General features: G+C 53.2%; 1 long non-coding RNA gene across 1 annotated transcript in view; it reads left to right on the forward strand.

The window, feature by feature from the left end:
* LOC118930491 (uncharacterized) overlaps window positions 1-1,622 on the forward strand; it is a 104,348-nt gene extending 102,726 nt beyond the window's left edge. The window contains exons 2-3 of the long non-coding RNA XR_008993796.1: window positions 825-909; window positions 1,493-1,622. This is a non-coding gene — a long non-coding RNA (uncharacterized LOC118930491). The remainder of the gene's footprint in view (window positions 1-824; window positions 910-1,492) is intronic.
* The last annotated feature ends 9,695 nt before the right edge of the window (window positions 1,623-11,317 follow it).

Genomic DNA, 11,317 nt, shown 5'->3' on the forward strand with positions numbered 1-11,317 from the left:
TACCTCCACCCCTGCCACATTTTATGTTTTGATGTCATACTTTATATCGGCATCTGTTAATTCATTATTGTGGCTACAGCTGTTTTCAATACTTCCATCCATTGGCCTTTACACTAGAGGTGACTGGTGAGCACAGACCACCACATTAGAGCACCATCTGACTGCGCTTACCTTTTTTTCTTTCATATGTTTTCACGTAACTAGTTAGCATCCTTTTGTTTTGTCTGATGTGTTCCTTTCAGCAGCCACAGTGCTGTGGTGGCAGGGGTCTGTTACAGATACATAGATAGTGGTGGAGCTAGGGTAGGCAGCAAGGGCCAGGGACAGCTGCCTGTGCCTTGGAGCTGCAGGGGCGCCAGCTATCAGCATGCTCTCCCATGGCTGCACAGTGTCCACTGGGAACACTCACAGCAGTGGAGGTCAGTGAGGGGCGTCAGGTTGGCAGTGTGTGCAGTGCACAGGTGCAGAGGCTAGCCACGGGCATTAGCTTCAGGGGTCTTGGCTGGTGTCCTGCACAGGTGCAGCCAGAGGCCTGGGTGGTGCTGGTGCTGTTTGGGGGTGGAGGGGGGGAGTGGGGAGGGGCTCAGGCAGCTAGTGTCACAAATGCAAATACCTGTGTAGAAAGCTGCTGAAATCTGTGAGGGAGCTGTGCTGGCTGTTGGTGCCTTCAGCGGCGAATATTGCTGGGGCCATGTGACAGCAGGTCCCTGGGCACCACAGTCACCTTTTAAAATGCAGTAGTGTCCATGAGTGCAGCCATCTGGTCCCAGCTGCCCTCTTTTCAGAGGTTTTCATTACTGATACAATCTCTCCCCTTGTTACAGGTCTGACCAGATTTTCTGTCTCTTTCTGAGTCAGTGGTGGACGTCTGTGTGTCCTAGGAAGCTGTCCAGTTCACAGGCATAGCAGGTTGGTGTGCGCTGTTGATTGCGATCTCTAATCCATTCACCTCTGTAAGGTAAACAGTGGTGTCTGCACCTTCCTTCCTGGTGTCGAGGGTTGATTTTTTTTGTGCCCAGTGTCCTTTAGTCCACTGCAGTCACTATTCTTTTTGATGTTTGAACTAACCCATCTCTGTCCAATGAGAGGCCCACCATGCCAATCCCTGTGTCCTGACAGCAGAATCGCCCGAGCCCTGTGTAGCTGCTGTGCTCTAGACCTCGGCGAGGCCCCCGCTTGTCACACACGTTTCCTGCTCTGCCCTGGATCAGTCCTTCAAATGGGTCAGCAACTTTCCAGACCCAGAGTTTGTGTGTATGTAATGCCCCCTGGAGAGCTTGCCCAGTGTCCCTTTGTCTTCCTGTTGATATTGAGTCTTTAGGTCTTGGATTAAATGTCACTTCCTCAGGGACACCCTCACTACACCTTCAGATTTGTCAAATTCTCATTTCAGTACTTTATCTTGGTGGCGTTTATCCTAAGTGCCTGTCAGGTAGTTATTTAAAGTCCAGACCTGCTCATATGAATGATCAGCTGGGTTTGGGCCTTTCAGTGCTGCTGTGTGACACTGGACGAGGACTTCGGTTAAGAAGCCGCAGAGCGTGTGATAAAGAGACGGTGGTCCTGGTGACAGTGTGAGCCCCAGCTGTGCTGGCTCTGTACTCACATGGCCTTTCCGAGTGTGCAAGCAAAGATGAAAGAGAAAGTGGAGCCCTGTTTGCTCAAGCCAGCAAGAATCAGGTTTAAGCCACTTCAGCCAAGAATCTGAGCTTATAAAATTATCTTCTCCAAGCCTTTTAGGGTTTTTGTCCCTGCCACCTGTTACCATGACAACCATACATATTGTAATGAGCAAGTTCCCTGAATAAAGGAGGTGGATGTGGCTTATGGTATTTGTCTCTCCCGGGCATAGTTTCTCCACCCATTACAGACGTCCAGATGTTTCAAAGATCCCAAATGACCAGATGTTAACCTTAAAAAGGATGGCCTGAGGGAAATTTAAACCCTATATTCACATGGAGCAGTGCAGGAAGAGCCAGATAGGTGTGTCTACACTGACCTGGGACATATTGCTAGTTCACTCAGTGTGTATTGAGTCTAGCCCAGGAAGTCTTTCCAATTTCCTGGTGTGTCTACACTGACACAGATGTCTGATTTCCCAGGCTTGCTCACCTGAGCTGGGATATCAGTGATGACCAGATGAGTCTACTCTGACCAGAGTGTCTCCCTCGTACCCCAGGTGTGTCTGCTCTGATGGGGGTGCTCTCCCTAATTCCACAGGTGTGTCTACATTCACCTGGGATGTTTCAGTAATTCCCCATATGTGTACACTGACCTAGAGCATGTTCCCAAGTCTCTGGTTTCTCTACCCTGATCTCATAGAGACATCACAGATCAGAACAGATATACCTGGAGAACTAGGGAGACATCTCAGGGATTAGGGAGACCTCACTGGTCAAGGCAGATTACCTGGGGAAAGAGGGAGTCATCACTGAACAACAGACACACTTTGGTAATTAGGGAGACACCTCAGGTGAGATTAGATACATCTGGGAATAAGACATCTCCAGTTAGTGTCAGAACACCTGTGAAATTATGTCCACATTCTCAGTGGACACATCTGAGAAATAAGGGATACATCCTAGGTTATGGTAGACAAGCCTAAAGAACTAAGAGACATCTAAGGTTAGTGCAGACAAACCTGGAGAATGAGACACCCCAAGTCAGAGAAGATACTCCTAGGGAGCCAGGGAGACCTCTTTGGTCAGAGCAGAAACACCTAGGGCAACAGGGTCACGCTGATCACGTTAGACTCACCTTAAAATCAGAGAAACACTCCTGGTCATGTTAGGCAATCCATGGTCCCCAAGGAAATATCCCACATTAGGGAGGACACTTCTGATGAAATAGGGAGACCTCCCAGGTCAAAACAAACACGCCTGGGGAAGTAGGAACCCAGGTTAGGGGAGAAGCATCTGGGGAAGTAGAGGGACTTCAGAGATGAGAGTAGACAAATCTGAGACACTAAGTTCCCCACGGGCCTTGTTGGGAAGGTGCAGGAAGCCTCCTGGCTGCAGCTGAGATGCAAGGAGGGCTGTCTGAGATCCAGGCTGGTCTTGCTGTGACCATTGCCCCAGCTCACCTCCCTTCTGCTAGGGCATGGCACCCCCAGTTTTCTGGCCAGGGGCATGAAGATCCTTCAGGGAGAAGGGCTCTGTCTCTTCCCACAGCAGCGGGACCTCCTTGTCTACAGGCACCTTGCCCCAGGCTGCTTCGCCTCCTCGGCAGGCTTCATGGAGGACGGCAGGGTCAGCACCAGACATGTGGCCAGTGCAGGGCCAAGCGAGCTGGGAGACACTGCAGGCTCAGTGTGCGCAGTGTAACAGAGACACATCCCTGGCTGGTGTGGACTCACTTAGGGTCAGCATAAATAAAACGGGAAGAAGGAAGTCAACCAGGTCAGTGTAGACACAGCAGAGGCATTACTGAGACATCCCAGGCCAGTATAGACACAACAGGTGTACTAAGGAAATGGCCCCGGGAAGTGCAGACGTAAGGGAACTATGGAGAAACCCGAGGTAAATGTTCACACACTAGGGGGCAAAGGAGACGTCTTTGGTCAGCGCAGACACTTGGGAACTAGGAGACATCTTGATCAGTGTAAACCTCCATCTGCAGTGTAGACACACTAGGAGAACTGGGGTCAGTGCTGAAAACTAGGGGACTAGAGTGATCTCAGGATGGTACAGACACACGAAGGGATCTAGGAAGAAACATCAGAGTAGCAGACATACCATAATACTAAGGAAACATCTCAGGTCAGTGTTGACGCACTAGCTAACTAAGGGGACAACTGAGGCTGGTATAGACACACCAGTGACCAAGGAAACTTCCTAGGTCAGTGGAGACACCTCAGGTCAGTGTAGACATACCAGGAAACTAGTGAGATACACCAGGCAGTGTAGAAACTGCAGACAACTATGTAGACATCCATAGTAGTGTAGATCCATTCAAGGTGCGTGGAGACCCAGCAGATGAACTAGGGATCAGCATAGATGCTACAGGATATTAAGAGACACCTTGAGTCAGTGTAGACACTGTAGGGGAAGCAGGGAGACATCTCAGGTGGCCTGTGCTGTGACATGTGTGACATGGACTGTCCCACAATGGGCAATCAATCCTTTTAAGTCACAGAAGATGAATTAAGATACCAGCATGCCTAGAGGTATCCTGGGGATGTGGAGGAATCAAAAACAAAAGCCATTTGAGGCGGGGAGAAATTAATTTGGCATGTTACCACACAGAGCTAGGAGGACTCATTAAAGCTGAGTGGGAATCAAAGATGACCCACCAGGAGGGAATAAAGAACCTAATGGAAAACGGGACGCACAGGGTCGTGCCACACTGACACCAGCTGTAAGTGACGCACTGCAGCTGGCAGGGAGGGGGCCAGGGACGATGGACAGCCACGAGGGAAGCAACTCCTGGTGGAGTAACTCTAGGCCACTCTCAGACTGTGCCACTCCCCGACTCAGTTCCCACGTGTTGGTCACAAACCATCCAAAAGTGTGGTCGCCTCAAGCATCACGATGCATTATCTGCCACACGCTGTGGTCAGGGTTCAGGTGGCCCCACTGCTGGCTGTTCTGCAACCCATGGTCTTGGCTGGGGTGCTGGAGGCTGGGCTGAGCTGGGAGGTTCAGGAAGGTTTCTGCACCTGCCACACTGTCCTCAGTACCACAGAGGACAGCTCCAGTGACCCACTGCCAAGGTCCATCCACTTCCATGGGGAGAACAGGGGAGAGGCACCCATCAAGTGAGGGAAGTCTGTCAGGTGTGGTTCCCCTCTTACCGAGGGGCGGTTCTAACCCACGGAGCTTGGGGCTGTTTCTCCCTGACATTTAGGCCGCCTGGACCTCCAGTGGTGGAACCATCTGACCTTGGGGGACTTCAATTAACCTTATCAAATCTCCAGGCTCCCTCCCTCTGCCACTCTTTTTGATCTCAGCTGGGAGCAAAGGAGACTTGAGACATTCTGAGAAATACAGTGTATGATTCGCTGATTTCCAAGAAGTAGCAGAAAAACTCCGGTCTAGGGAATTTACGAAGCTGGCTGCGGGCTCCATCTACTGCCGGGCGCTTACTGTGCATCTGACCAAGTGGCAGTTTCTTCTGGGTGTGACTAGGCCCACTGCTCTGCCACGGCCTGCTCCGGCTGCTCCTGGCTCCTCCCACCCTCTCCCGAACCCCCGGCCCTGCTCCCCCTCCTCCAGCCTTGCTCCCCATCTCTGAACCCCACTCCTGCTCCCCTCCTCCGGCCCTGACTGCCCCTCCCACCCGGCTCCCCCGTCCTCCCCCTGGCTCTTTCAGCTAGAGCCTCAGTCTTTCTTCTCCCCCACCTGCCTCCCCTCCCGGCTCCTCAGCAGCAGGGAAACATGCCTGAGGCCAATCCAAGCAGAAAACCTCTCTCTGCACCCCCGGCAGCTGCCGGCCACACGGCTTCTTCCTCCCAGACAGCCGGTCGGGAAAGTGGGAGCAGCAGGATGTCTTAACGCTTCATCTAGGGGCTTCCCTTCCCTTTCCTGTCCCTGAGTGGCCCCCACGCCCTTCCTCCCGGCCGCGCCCCCACCTGACCCACCCCGTCCTGGACCCGCCCCAACCCGACCCCGCCTTCCTCCACTCCGGCCCTGCTATCCGGCCAGGCCCCGCCCTCCGGCCAGGCCCCGCCCTCCGGCCAGGCCCCGCCCCTGCGCGCTGCGCCTCTCAGCGCAGAAGGTCCGGCCACGTGGGTCCGGCAGAGCTCAACTCCCTAGGCCGGGGTCTGCACCGGCCTCAGCGAGGATATGAAGCCCCCTCACCGTGTAAGGCCGTGGGATCCTGATTTCCTCCCCCTGGCGTCCTGCTCCCTTTTGTTGGCCTAATCGCGGCCACCCCGTGTGGACAGATGTGGTGCTGTGGAGTTTGCCTTCACAGCCTGCCATGTGAGGCATGTGACCGCCAAAGGGTCAGGTGACTGCCCCAGCATCCAGTGGAGGAGCACCCCTGGCCCCGCCTCAGCGTCTGGTGGGCACCTCCTGGACAGGACACTCTTGGAAAGGGGATGTCACTGCAGGCCTGGGCGTCCAAGATGGCTGAGGCCCAGCCACACGTGGGCAGAGGCCCGACCCCCCCCAACCCATGACGTGGGCTGCCCTTGACCTGAGGCCCTCAGCCCCAGGGACCTGCCCTTAGCTGCTGGCTCCTCTGGGTCCTCTCCCTGCACAGTACCCCTGAGCCCACTCCTCACAGTTTCTCCCACCCTCTGTGCCAGGGCTCCCTGCACCTAGGATGGGCCTTGTGCTCCATGGGTGCCTGTTAACAGGGTTAGGTTAACCGCTGACAGGAGGGCAGCTGGACCATGACAGCAAAAGGCCCCAGAGGCAGCAGGGAAAGCAAGACCTCAGACCAGTGGAGACGCCAGAGTTAGGGCTCGGACTGTCCCTGCGTCCCAGGACGGCTTCCAGGGCACAGGCCTGACCTCTGGCTCCAGGGTCAGCCAGCTCCTGCCCAGGGTTTGGCCGAAGAGAGTCAGAGGCAGGAATGTGCAAACAGAAGGGGGCAGCAGAACAGGTCCCCTCTCCCTCTGTGACCACTCTGGTGGTGGCATCTCTAGGCCTCTGGCTCCTGCCCCTGCTGGGGGCCCACTGACCGGCTCTGTGGCACCAGCCTCCCATCCTCAGCCTGGGGCATTGAAGTGCCCTGCTGTCTCACTCTGGGTCATTGGCCCTGCAGTCAGGTCCCAGGTGGGCTGAGAGCTCAGAGGTCTGCCCTTTGCTGACTCACACCTGGAGGTCAGAGCCCAATCTGTGGAGGGCAGCTGGGGAGGGTGGGTGCTACCGCTTTACGTCACCAGTTGGTGCAGGGTCACATGACAGCTGTGAGCTGAGCGAGTCCAGGTCACCCAGGGTGGAGCATGAGGAGCCAGAGGGCCCACCCCTTCCCCATGTCCAGGACTCAGTCTCTCCAGGGTCTGAGGCCATCTGGCTCTGGCTGCTGAGGGCAGGCCTGGCCTTCCCTCCTCATCCATACCTGCCACAGCCAGACCAGGTGGGCTTAGGGCAGGTGCCACAGCACTGAGGCATCTGTCCTGGGCCAGCAGGGGTACCTGGTCTTCCCAGAAGAATTCCCAGACATTTCAGAATCCTAGTTTTTCACACGAATCAGTCCTCAGGGCAGTTAGGCTTTGAGCACAGGCTCGGAGGGCAAGACTGGCAGCAATCCTTGCAAAGGTGACTTGGCAACAAGTGAACTCTGCCCCAGCCCCTGGGAGAGCAGGTGAGTCTGTGCGGTCCCTGGTCCTGGGCAGGAAGAGCTCACAGAGGAGGTGAGTTATGTGTGGCTGGCTATCATAACTAAAGACACTGAGGACAGAACATTCCAGAAGGTTGTGGTGCCTGCACAGGGATGGGAACATTAGCTTTTTTCTTGCTAAACTTAAAAGTTCAGAATTCGTGTTCCCAAATAATTTGTCATAAAAGTTGTCTCTTAGGTTAAAAGCCTCTTAGAACTTGTTCTTAATTTTCAAAAAGCATGACAAATCAAAATGACGATTAAGAAATGACTCAATTTAGATTGTGTACTCAATTACCTAAAGGTCAGTGTCCCTCTGAAAATGAATAAGGTGTGCTATGCTAGTTGTAAAAATAAACCTAAGTGAAAAACCACATGGGCATAAACAATCACCGCTAATGGTTGTGCAGTAAACTATCTATGCTGTCAACTCATCCCTGGTCCCAAGGAAAACTGGCTGAGTTCACAGCTGAACCAATCAGCAAAAGCAAATGAATTAACAGGGTCTTGGTTACTGCCTTCCTCACAGGTGATTTTCTTCTGATGTAGACTTGTGTGTGGCTGGCTATCATAACTAAAGACACCGAGGACAGAACATTCCAGAAGGTTGTGGTGCCTGCACAGGGTTGGCTGCATCTGCCTTCCATCTCCTGTGCAGTCGTGGGTTCCACCGGGGCGGGGGGGGGTACAGGAGGGTCTGAGCTGTTTGGTGCAGCTGCCCAGCCCCTGGGGCCCTCCTGAGACCCACCTACCATCAGAGCCACAGGTGAGGTTGCTCAAGAGGTCAGAGGTCAAGGGGACAGCTCAGTCAGGAGGGATGTCAAGGAAGCCACTTCTCCAGGTGCCCTCCTTTCCGGGGCTTCTCCAGTTAGGATCACAGGCTGCACAAACCTTCACAGCCTGCTGGGAAAGCACAGGGTAGAAACTTTGCATGAAAACCACTCATTTCCTCCTGTAGAATTGCTTTAATTCTACTTTCTGAATCTGCTTGAAATATAGCCTAATTAGACCACTGTAATGATGCATTCCAAACCCCAGACAGAACAGCAGTTCCTATCTGTCTTTTGCTCCCATATAAACGCTCCTGTACCCTTTATGATCCTGCAGTAACTGCATATGTGGCGGTGGGGGAGTGGTTATTGATACACCATCATTACAAACATTTATGAGGGCTCAGGGCTCTGCTAGGAGCCAAGAAACCAAGGACAGGAAGGGAGCACCTGCCTTCATGGGGCTAAGTACAGCTGGGAGGGAGTGGCGCCATCACCAGAGAGAAGACATGGAGAAGGGGGTGGGGAAGGATCAGATCAGGAAAAGCAGAGGGCTGGTGGTCACTTGGTGGTTCATCAGAGCAGAATGGAAGTTCTGGGGAGTGGTCTTCAGGTTGTGGGACCTGTGGGCGACAGGATGCTATAAAGGCTTTGGTGGAAATGGCATTTCCAAAATATCAGTCCACTGATGTGGCAGGAAGGTGCTAATGACCACAGAGCTCAGAACTTGACTCTCCATGGCCCCCTTATTTCTCTGTTCCAAATGTTTTCAGGCTAGGAAGACTGAAGCTGAGGTGGGAGGGACAGAGCTGGGTTATGAGTTAGGCCTCTGCTTGTCAGTGACAGAACCAAATTTAAACTGGCTTAAAAAAAGGAGTTTATTTGCCCACTTAACTGAAAAGTATAGGGTTTTCCTTCAGGTATGGCTGGATCTAGGTGATCAGGTGATAAAGGCAGGGTCTTCTCTCTCCTTCACAGTGACTGTCTGTGTGTAAATAGGTCTCCCATGGAAAGCCAGCATGGGGGGACAAGGACAGTCCTTCTCTAAAACAGATGGACAGGCATCTCCATCACCAAGGACAAGAGGTCCCTCCCTGTCCTGGAAACAGAGAACAGGGAATGTGTGTGACTGCAGTGAGAGCATGACAACACGCCTGAGCAGCTCAGTCCCCAGTGTCCCCAGCAGCAGGACTGAGCAGACATCTCCCAGCCCTGCAGAACCAAGGAGAGAGAGCTCCTCCTTGCCCATGGCATGCATGGCTTCAGGACAGGGCCGACTGAGATCCTGACCCAGAGGCTCTGGCTCCCCCCACCCTGCAGCCTGCTGCTCCCTCCACTTCCCTCACAAGACGGATCTGCTTCTCATTCTTTTGTTACTTGTTACCCCTAAGCCCCCAGCACTCTACTCTGTGGAGCTGGATCATGAGGGTTCAAACCTTCTGCTGCTGGGCTTCCTTCTAGGTGGATGTTTCCAAAGACACATGCAAGCTCCCCGAGAGATGGCTGAGAAGTGACGTGCAGTCACACACACACCTCCACGCAGAGCTGCTTCCACTGAAAGTTACACCCACACTCACTCTCCCACACATCCACGCCCACCCCCCACCCCTGCATCCCCCAACTTATACACACCCACACCCACATTCACAACTGTTTCTAAATGTTTAGAAAGGATCCCAACCCTTGTCTTAGAACACCAGAGTGTTTTATGATCTCTTAGAGTTAGTGGTGTTTGAAATACTCAACAAAGAGTTTGCAGCTTGTAGAGAGGATTTCGAACGGCTTTCTGTATGACGTGTTGGCTTTCTGACTTGATGTCCTCACCAGGCACAAACTTCTTTTTTACATCTGAAAAAGGGTTTGTCCCCCATCTGCTGAGGGCACTGTTGTCACCCAGGTAAAATCACCTTCTCTACTTGTTGCTGGGGTTGCATGAGGTTGCCATTCTAAATTAGGGCTCCAGTTACAAAGCAGGGCCTCTCTAATAAATGGTTTCAGGTTCTAAGTGTATAATTATGGTGTTATTACTAATTGCACAATCAAGGCAGGTGATCATACCATTAAGATATGACATTTTACTCATTCTGCAGAGCCATTTGCAGGTGATAATGAACTTCTGGGCCTGGGGATAGTGGGGCTCCTGAGGTCACGTTTGGGGCAGAGGGACAGTTTGTAGTGGTCAAGTGTCCTGGGAACTGGGAGCTCCAGCTGGTTTGGAGGCCTTCTGAGTTGACACAGGCATCCTTCCACCTAGTAATATGTGACAAACATCCCCTTTACTCTAATTGCTTGAATCCCAGTTAACGGCCGAGGGCTCTCATCTAATGACAGGTAATGGGACTTCATGACACCAACATCGACTTGCATGTCCTTCAATGCTCTGAGAGCTGTACTGTCCACGTGGGGTCTTCTCAGGGGGGCCCTTCCCACCCTCATGGCTAATCCAGCTCTGGCACCTGACTGAGATCCAGGAGGGGACGAGGGGTCATGGGGAGGCCCAGGGGCACAGGCTGAAGGAGGAAACCCCCACCCTGGGTCCTGACTTACACCAAATCCTAAGTCAAGCAGGGGACACACCAACACATTCGTTCCTCTGCCCTCCCAGGGCTGGCTCTGCGAGCCTGGAATTCTGTGGGATTTCATCTTCTGTGTAACCTTGTGGAAGCTGGTGCACAATCACACTGGGCCAGGTCAGGGCCCCGCGCACAGAGGCTGGCAGAGGCGAGCTCCTGAGGGCCGAGCTGGAGGCCCCAGCATGCTCCTCACTCACTCCTCCAGGGGCCGGCCTCAGGCACACGTGTCTTGAGGCCAGCAGCTGCCCTGGCAGGTACTCCCAAACCATTTCTGAAGGAAAAGAAATTTTAGGAGATTAAGTGCAATGGTCATGGGCTTGTATCACTTTTCTTCCCTTATTTAACATGGTGAAAATGTAATTACATCCGTTATGGGAAATCTCATGCCCTTTAATGGCTATCACCAGCTACAGTGTGACACGGTTTTGGACATTAGTGTCTTTTCGCAGTGTTTCTGCAGAAAGAACCCAGCATGTGTGCGAAGTTCCATTTCCCATCAGTGACAGGACATGCACAGGGATGAATGAGCCTGTGGATGCAAAGGGGTGGCCACAGGCCCCGCTCCCATCCCTCCCACAGCAGTGGCTCCAGGGCTGCAGGGGTGACAAGGGGATGAGGGAAAGCAAGGGGCAGTGTCCTGACCCGGGAGGAGCAAAGACCATTTTTGACAATGTCCTTTTTAGCAGAAGCTCAGCTGCACAGAGG

This window comes from Manis pentadactyla, chromosome 14, assembly GCF_030020395.1.
Source record: "Manis pentadactyla isolate mManPen7 chromosome 14, mManPen7.hap1, whole genome shotgun sequence".
Classification (NCBI taxonomy): domain Eukaryota; kingdom Metazoa; phylum Chordata; class Mammalia; order Pholidota; family Manidae; genus Manis; species Manis pentadactyla.